Source organism: Pseudorasbora parva, chromosome 13 (assembly GCF_024679245.1).
Source record: "Pseudorasbora parva isolate DD20220531a chromosome 13, ASM2467924v1, whole genome shotgun sequence".
NCBI classification, from domain to species: Eukaryota; Metazoa; Chordata; class Actinopteri; order Cypriniformes; family Gobionidae; genus Pseudorasbora; species Pseudorasbora parva.
In genome coordinates this window covers 22,624,434-22,630,990 of record NC_090184.1, presented here as the reverse complement: position 1 = coordinate 22,630,990, position 6,557 = coordinate 22,624,434, and the positions used below count along the sequence as shown (strand labels likewise).

General features: G+C 36.7%; 1 long non-coding RNA gene across 1 annotated transcript; it reads left to right on the top strand.

Annotated features, from left to right (window-relative positions):
• Positions 1 to 355: 355 nt before the first annotated feature.
• Positions 356 to 3,010, top strand: LOC137038348 (uncharacterized). Its single transcript, XR_010897463.1, has 3 exons — positions 356 to 453; positions 1,241 to 1,330; positions 2,850 to 3,010. It is a non-coding gene; the product is annotated as an uncharacterized lncRNA (long non-coding RNA).
• The last annotated feature ends 3,547 nt before the right edge of the window (positions 3,011 to 6,557 follow it).

Below are 6,557 nucleotides of genomic sequence, written 5' to 3'. Positions count from 1 at the left end.
GGTGGAGAGTAAAATGTAACACAATGAAATGTAGCTTATTCGATGAATGATCATTTTATGATGAAACACAAAGAACTGACCTGGTTAACCTAATTTTTGCCTTTTCAAAATTCTAAACTCTTAATTAAACGAAATAAAGTGCTATAACCAAACTCGGAATCAAGTCAAGATAACCCATCTGCATCCTTCAGCTGGTCAGTTTCGAGCTGCCTTGATACAAAACAGCAGAGGGCGCCATAGCCTAAGAGAGAGAGGACGTCAGTTCACAATCATACAAAACTCGGTAAACAACCTGTGATAATAAAGGCTACACTATAGGCTTTATCATATATAATACCCTCTATAATATGCTGTAGAATATTGTCTGAAACCAGGTGTTATATTTGTATTACCTGTTTGCATGTGCAGCACGACAAAAACGTTGTTTCCTCTGGTTGCGATATTAGAAACTTGGTAAGTTGCCCTATTCTTTTTCTAAGTTTTTATTCTCTAGTTCTCTATGTAGCCTACCTGCCTACTGTACTTTAAAAGAACCAACTAATCAATACACAATATGAAGAACATATAATGTGACCGAGGCATGTTTCAGTCACAGACCAACTCAAAAACCTCGCACAGCATTGATGGTCTGGAAATAACCAACAAAGAACATTGTTTATTTTTTTTTAAGTGAATTTTGCACAAACCTCTTATAGTTATTCACATATTAACAAAGAATTATATATTTGGAAATGTATACAACGTGGTCTGTTTGAAATTCCACGGATGCGTTCAACTATGTGTTTATTTGCTGGAAGTAAATATTTAAAGAAAAAAAATAGAGAATGCCTGGTGCATTCTACAATCATTTCAAGTTTACAGATTGAATATTGGATTTTTCTCGAAATATTTGACGTTAAAATGCAGTTACAAAAATCTAAACAGTATAGCCTACCTGTTAAAATATTTCCATGCGCCATTTTAGTCACATGATCATGACTCATTTGCCTATAGCTTTCTCTATAACCCGTCAAATTTTGTAGTTTTTGCACGAAATATAGGCTACAGGCAGACATATAACATTTTGGCCCCCAGATGTCTAAAATACTGGTGGTAATTGTGTCAAAATATAATGTAATTAATGTTACAACCAAAAAGATTTACTTAGCCTAATTAAAGTCTCTAAAACAGCACCACTGCAGCATAATGAGGTAGGCTATTCCATTTTTTATTATTATTTCTCCACTTTTTCCCACTTCAGCCGAGAAAGAATGTTATCCACATTTTTCATCATCTAATTTGAGGGACAGCTTGGCCTCAGAAACGAATATCTGACCTAATCTGAGTGCAGGTGGGTGACCGGTGTAAGGAGCAAAATCGCTTTGTCATCGCACGTGCTCTTGAGCGCGGTCCATGTTAAACAAGTCTCCCTTCTATTCTCTGACAGTAAGATAATTCACCCATTTCTCTCTCTCTCTCTCTCTCTCTCTCTCTCTCTCTCTCTCTCTCTCTCTCTCTCTCTCTCTCTCTCTCTCTCTCTCTCTCTCTCTCTCTCTCTCTCTCTCTCACACACACACACACACACACACACACACACACACACACACACACACACACACACACAAGAGAATACATAGCCACAGGTACGGGGTGATTAGAAATGGGTTTTGTTGACCCCAAGGGGTGATGGTGATATTGATAACATTTTCAAACAGTCTCGCTCATCAAAGGGTTTCCTGTTAAAGTTGTAATCTTCCTTGAAATAGGGCTTTGTTAGCCACCGTGCCATTCACTTGACCAAGAATTCCTCTGCAGTAAGCTAATGGGGATGATTTTGAGCGAGGTCGGCGTCGGGGATCAGAGCTGGGGACCCGAGCGGGGTGGCCCCGGAGCCCATGAGGTGCCTTGCAGCGGTTTGTAGCTGGGGTGACTTTGCAAATTCCCCTCCTGCTTAAGACAGGCCTCACTGGGGCGATCATCTAGACTTTCCCCAAGTCTGCATATCAGAGATCAAAAAACAGCAAATTAAGTATGTGATTAATATGCCTAGTCAACATTATTTGACTGAAGAATCTCTAGTTTTTTTTTTTTTTTTAAAGGAGCTGTTATTCAGCAAGGATGCATTACCTTGATCAAAAGTGGCAGGAAAAAAAATAGCAGCACAACTGCTTATTACATTGATGATAAAAATAAGAAATGTTAATGTTTTTTAAATGATTTCTGAAGGATAATGTGACACTAAAGACTGTAGTAATGATGCTAAAAATGTAGCTTTGACATGACAGGAATTAATACAAATTTTAAATATATCCAATAGAAAACAATTACCTTAAATAATGTTTCACTTTATTGCATTTTTGTAGCCTTTGTGATTGTATTTATTGTCATATTGATTGATTGAATCAATCAAATCAACCAATAGATGGATGTATTTCATTACTAATGTGATTTGTCCATCAAAAATCGATACTTTACTCATTATACACATAAAAACCGCTTGTAGCGTACCAATGATAAATCAGAAATTCCAGTGCTGATTGATGCTGAAGATAGAGATCAGAGTAACTCAGGTTTACAGGTGCACTGCATTCTTGGCCAGCCAGCGCTGTGTCACAGGTGAATGTCACTGCGGGGTGTTAACGGATCTTTAGATTTCTTCAAAAGGCAAGCTTGACTCTCAGATAAGGATATTATAAAGAAATTGAGACATTTTCTAATACAAATAGCACGTTGTTCACATTAACACTGTAAAAAATTATAGTAAAACACGGTTTTCAAAGCTGAAAAGTGACTTGAAATAATAAAGCTATTTTTCCTATAGGCTACTAACTTACATGAATTGGCCATTGTTTTTTTTGTATGTGCTCTAGGAGTCCAGAAATACCTTGGCTGTCAGCACCGGGACAGAACAATAGCCTCCCAGTCCTGTAAAACCCAGGATCACTGAGGGAGAACATACTTTCCAATAGCAGGTGTTTGAGTCTGTCAGTACCTGCTCCTCACCACGACTGCCGGTGAAAGGCTCGGGTTGTCCAGGTGTGCATGTGCATGTGTGTGTGTGTGTGTGTGTGTGTGTGTGTGTGTGTGTGTGTGTGTGTGTGTGTGTGTGTGTGTGTGTGTGTGTGTGTGCAGGACTTATTACTCTAAGGTTACTATTTGGCAAAGCTGGGGATTGAAACATACTATGGCGATCGACTATTAAGCATGTTCATATCTCGTACATTTAGTCTGTGCAATTCACATTATTTCACACGTTTAGAAAGAAATGACTTTTAAAGACATCTTACCATCCTGTGTTCTGAGAGTTGTTTAATGTATTTTCGTGATTTAAAAAAAAAATCTGTTTCTCAAATCATTTTCACAGAGTGTTTTCTTGCTTAAAAAGAACCATGTTTATTTAGCTGGAAAACTCAATTTTCTTCATTTCGAACTTCCTCCCTGGACACGTTTCAGTGTGTTCATAAGCCGCATACAATCCCACAAAACAACATCCTCAGATACTTGCAAGATACCACAATGCTTTTATTAATATAAACAAAAAGACTAACAAGTTTCTATAAGACAAAAACCCCCACAATCATCACTGTGAAGAATGATGTAAAATGTTTGTGATGTAATCCTAAAACATTCATTTAATATCACACTCAGCCCTTGGAAGCAAACGATATTCCCAGGTTACATGCGTGTGTTGTGATCGGCTTGCTCAAACTCCCATATGTAGCTCATTGTCTGTTCTCCTGATAATTTTACACCTAATCACCACTTCTGCACCCCAATATAGCGAGCTCTAATGACAGATGATAATCATGCAATATATGCCTGAAGCATATTGATGTAAGGTTTCCCACACAGAAACAATGAGGCGATTGAATTTAGCAATTAAATCGCTCTCATTTGGCACCCAATGGGTGATTGGAGTTATTCAGCTTTTGGGTGTTATAACATTTGCACAAGGTAGAAAAAATAACAGTTAGATTGTCACAGTTATTGTCCTCACAAAGTAGACTATGCTATATACATATATATATATATATATATGTATATATATATATATATATATATATATATATATATATATATATATATATATATATATATATATATATATATACATATATATGTATATGTATATAGCATAGTCCATATAGTATATAAGTCTATATAAATGCTAATGGCATTATATAATTTGCTAAATAAATGTAACTGTAATCCGTTACAGTTTACTGAGAAAAAAAGTCTAATTAAATGATTTGCTTATATGAAAATGTCATGATTACAACAGTGGTTACATCTGAATATTTTCTGTAAAAAGCTAGGATATGTTGAATAATTGCCTGTTTTTGATGTCCACTTTGCCTCCTGCCATTTACATTTTATGCATTTGGCAGAAGCTTTTATCCAAAGCGACTTACATTGCATTCAAGGTACACATTTATTTTACATTTCTGTCAATTCTCAATTTTTGCTCTCCCTGGGAATCAAACCCATGACCTTGGCATTGCTAGTGTTATGCTCTACTGTTTGAGCTACAGGAAAGCATTTAAAGGCCGTTTAGTAAAGCAATGCTATTGTGATGCTTTTTATTTGCTCTCTTGTTTGAATTTGCAGCACACCACATCTGCCAATTACATCAATCCACATTGCCGCTGAAAGTTTTAGTCTACAACCTGTCTGAGAGTGGCCACCATGGCGAGATATAAAAATACCTTCCAGTGCTGGAAATTTAAAATCATTTCATCCCGAAATCTGTATTTAACCTCAGAATAATCTCAAAGTAAAAAGAGGTGCTAAAGTCTGATTTTTGTGGTGACTATGCAAGTGATGAAGGATTTTGAAAGTCTGACAGTATTCGGTGTTGGTGGAGTTTGGGTGTAAATGCTTGAAAATGATTAACAGGTGAAAACATTCATTTAAAATTTAGAAAAGTAATCAAATGTAATCAGTTACATTACTTTAATAGGGATTGAAAGTTACACTATACTTAAATAAGGTAACTTGCATATTATATATATATATATATATATATATATATATATATATATATATATATATATATATATATATAAATATATATATATATATATATAAACATATAACATACGTAGTCAATATTACAATTCAAACAGCTGCCTTCTATTTTATATATTTGAACTTTTTCCTGTAATGCCAAAGTTGATTTCTCAGTAGCAATTTGTTTTTAAATGTTTTATAATTTTTTTTATCTTATATTTTGTTTTGTATATTCTTAACTCTATACTTTTGAAATGCAGCAAGTGGTCAAATAAAATGGATATTATTATTGTCTCATGATTTTTAAGAGAACACAATCATTTAATTGTCATAATATAAAATGAAGTAAACGTCAAGAGTGCCCCCTTTCATGTACACAATGTACAAGGAACCAAAAAGGTTCAATGAAACGAACAATCATGAGATTTTATATCCTCTCCACAGAGATGCATTATCACATTGCAGTTGCCTAAGAAATTAAGCCAAATTGTGGATATAATGGCTGAGGCTTGAGAGAACACGTGAGGGCCTGGACGGGGGGAGAGCGGATGAGTGATTCCTGGCACAACTGGAGAGAAAGAAGGAGACAGAAAGAGTAAGAGCGAGAGAAGTATACTGACTGGTGCTTAGCTCGAATGAAAGCTCCTGCTTTGCGGACCAGAGATCAAAACTGAGGGGGCCGGTCTGGGTCTTCACCTGGGCCCTTTGTCATTGATAAGTCTGTCATCCCTGCTGATATTGGAGCAGTAATGGCAACCGATGATTAGCCCACTCCTGAGCCATTAACCACATTTCTTATCCCTCTGCTCATGCTCCACAGGGGAAAGACACACAAAGAGATCCTTTATAGTTCTTCAGCCTTAAACTCCGAGGCCGCATCCACCTGACCTGAAAGGCACAACTGTTACGTCCCTTCGCCGGATCGCAGAAATAGTCCAAGACGAGCTACATGTCAAAGGTCGCGCCGTGGTGCTACACCAAATGAGGGGGTTCTGAGTGACCGGCTTGCTGAAAGAGTGCCACGGAGAAAATTACACAAAATTGTCTGTTTTGTCAACATTTCATCGGTAGATTCGCACAAGAAAAAGACCCCCGGTCATTTCTGTGGCGCAGGCTCCCTCCGCTCTCCCTCAGACAGCTAAAGGGATTGAGCTGCTCAGAATTTGACTGACAAACAAATCTCCTCATTATTTCTGTCTCTATCCCCCCTCAGTACGCCTCTTAACCGGCGATATTTAATATGATCTCTTTTTAATGATCCTTAAGTGGCTGAAATTACATCCCCTGAAAAACATGTAAGGTTTGATGGAGGTATTTGAGTTATGGAGCCTCAACAACAAAAAAAAGAGAAAGAACAAGAAGAAATTTGTCTCAGTTAATCATTATATAACGAAGAAATTGTAAAAAAAAAAAAAAAGAAAAAGAAAAAAAGAAAGAAACAGAACGTATTGATAACTACTTTTACAATGTCAACACATGGTAGTTCACCTCTAGCCTCCGAGATGTTTTCTTCAACTTTCGTGGACCCTAAATCCCCTCACTGAAAATAGTTTGCTGTGGCCTGGGTT